This window comes from Ananas comosus, unplaced genomic scaffold, assembly GCF_001540865.1.
Source record: "Ananas comosus cultivar F153 unplaced genomic scaffold, ASM154086v1, whole genome shotgun sequence".
In the NCBI taxonomy this organism is placed as follows: Eukaryota; Viridiplantae; Streptophyta; class Magnoliopsida; order Poales; family Bromeliaceae; genus Ananas; species Ananas comosus.
In genome coordinates, this window is record NW_017893383.1 from 15,106 (window position 1) to 18,152 (window position 3,047).

Genomic DNA, 3,047 nt, shown 5'->3' on the forward strand with positions numbered 1-3,047 from the left:
GACATGGAATCTCAACTCAAGCCACTCCGGAACGCGGGGCTTGGGGGGCGCGACCCCCGCAAGCGTGTACGAAAGAGCATAATGGCATGCTAGCTATAGTCCAGGGTACAAATATCTCAACAGCATCATGTCTCTGACATGGAATCTCAACTCGACCCAAGGTCGGTCCTGTAGTTCCCAATCATAAGTCACTATCAACAACTTGTTGATATGATTCTACCAATAACTAATATAACTTAACAAGTTAAGGCTTCACATCACGCTAGTGATTCTATCAGGTTATACCTGGTCAGTCATTCACAATCTCTCACTACTCCTTACACATAAGGAAAGTGGTTTACTAATGTTCTGATCAAAGACTCATGGCACATATCCTGTAGTCCAAATATAAATCTCTACTTGACTATACAAGTATGTTATCATATCCAAATCTAGTTATTTACTAGATTATACTCAGTTGAATAATCATTCAAGTCATGCCATCTTATGAACTTACTTGAACATATATCATGAACATATATCATAATACAAGTCTATCATGTGAAAGCATAAGCGATAAACTACTCTTAACATGATCTCTATGCCATGCCTTCTACAATTAGAAATGCATATGCAATCAAAGGCCTTTACCTGATCTTTCAGAGCATAGCAATCATACTTGCTATATAACAGTGCAAAGCCCAATCCTAAATACATCAATCTCTTTGTTGTTCAACAGAGCTAATTAGTCCATTTACGACTTTATCATTATATTCTCTTGGATAACATCAAGCTAACACTGCACATGCAAGCTACTAGTATCATGAACACGTAGTACTTTAACAACATGTAACCATGTAGAGTAAACAAGTCACGAATCTTCCATTACTGTTTATCATATCTGATATGATCTACACATCAATGCATGTCGCATGAACTATACATATATGCACATGAATAAGGAATAACTTCAACTCAGATGTCAAAGGAGACATAGAGGGAATTCACCCATTTCGGGAAGGTCCGACCCACCGATAAACGACGCCTTTTGTCGAGTTCACGTAGCTAAGCGATCCGGGTATTCCAGCTTCTCAGATGGACACTTCACTTCCGGTAAAAGCTCCCAATGCTCGTCTTAAAACCAACTCAAATGTGTCCTGAAATGCATTACAATTGGGTCTTAAGCCCGCTACGAATTAACAACAAAAATCGTATTGAAATTACGACTAAAAGTCTAATTTCGGCAATTTCCTCAATTATACTGATTTGTGGCTTAATTCCCTGTTTGGTGTTCAGTTTAATACCTCAAGTTTAGCCTCTAAAGGCTCCAAACAGTCCAAAGGAGTCCCAAGGATCAGCTCCACAAGGCTCCAATCCTGCTGAACACAAGCATCAACACCGCGTCAAAATGACGACCGAAACGTCCGATTTCGGCCTAATTTGCACTTAGTATGAAGTAACCCCTTAAATCCCTATTTTGGGCTAGTGTAATACCTCAAGATAAGTCTCCAAGAGCTCTCACAAGTTAGCTCACGACAATCCAAGGCTCGTTCGCACTCTCGCTGCGAACAACATCGAGACGGCATCAATATCAACATATATAGCAAATATAGTCGGAATCTTGCGAATTCAGTTTTCTAACTGAAATTCCTGCTTACCTCAGGTTAGAATACCTTCCAAATCAGCTTCTAAGAGTGCAAGTTCAGCTCAAAAAGGCACAAAGACTTGCTGCGAAGAGATCATACAAAACAACGTCAATTACGCGATTAAACCGCGTATAGTTCCGGATTAGCTTCATAAATGGCTAATTATTCCAATTAAGCTTTAAAGTAGCTTAACCCTGGTCTAAGAAGGTTAATTCACAGCTAATTAACCCATATATACATGCTGAAATCTCAGGTTAAAACAGTTGGAAGCAAAAACATGAAATCAATACTCAAATCGACCAATAAAGCGCCGATAACGGAAAAATCAAGTCGTTTACCTTCTCAAGCTTCCAACCAGCACCTCACTGGTCCAGGGCTACGAAAATTCTTCCAAAACACTCCCCCACACGTCCACGTAGGCTCCGCGACGCTCGCCACCAGCGAAAAAACACGCGAAGCGACGAAAACGAGCGAAATCGTCGAATCCTTTGTAGAGAGAGAAAAACCCTAGAGAGAGAGAGTGAGGAAGGTGGGAGAACCTTTCTCTGAGCCCAGCACCCTCCACTGAGCATCCCTGGTCGAGCTGGGGTCAAGTGGATAGGTATCAAGTGTGAAATGACCGAAATAGCCCTGCTGCCACGTTTCTGTATTGTGTACCGGTACAAGCTGATGGCTGTACCGGTACAGCAAGCAGAAAAAGGCTGATTTTCGCAGATCAATGCAATTTCTCGTTTTATGCCATCCAATCATTCTCTAACTTGTTCCAAAACTTGTCCAAGCCTTATAAAGCATGTAGGGTAGTGTCACATCACATTCCACACACTCGAACTTCGCAATTTGCCAAAGCTCAGTGTATTACAGTAATAGATAATGTATTTGCGATGCAATTTTTCACTTCCAGTTACTTTCTCACTTCAGTAACTTGTCAAAACCTTTCCAAGGTCTATCAAACGTCGTAAAGCAGTTCCAAAAGCCATTCCAACCCTTGAACTAGTCAATAGGCCCAGATTCAGTATATTACAGAGTCCTACCGCTACTATTGTATCATAATCCCAACTGAACAGATGCCTCAAAGGTAAATGATACAATCAAACCCAATCTGGTGCCTGCCATATTGGTCTGCAGATCTCAAGCGTTACCTGTCACAAAGCATACTGTAAGAAAATCATGTGTACGTAGCGGGAGAAAATAACACAATTAAAATTTTTCTAAAACCAAAGATCATCTCGTATTTCGTTTTAGATCATTAATAATAGATCTAATTGATCTTATCAAATAGGATATAGTTTTTTTTTTTTTACCTTGCGCAGGTCGAGATCACCGCGGAATCGATAATCGTTGTTAAAAATTGTTCAGCCTCGGTTAGCCGCGCACAAGCCCGGGCTCTACTTGCGTCCACACGAAATCATGCCCTTGATCGAA

General features: G+C 40.8%; 1 long non-coding RNA gene across 1 annotated transcript; it reads right to left on the bottom strand.

Moving 5' to 3' along the window:
• Window positions 1-999: 999 nt before the first annotated feature.
• Window positions 1,000-1,698, bottom strand: LOC109705847. Its single transcript, XR_002214939.1, has 4 exons — window positions 1,638-1,698; window positions 1,474-1,541; window positions 1,284-1,355; window positions 1,000-1,136 (listed from the first exon to the last, which is right to left on the bottom strand). It is a non-coding gene; the product is annotated as an uncharacterized LOC109705847 (long non-coding RNA).
• Window positions 1,699-3,047: the final 1,349 nt, after the last annotated feature.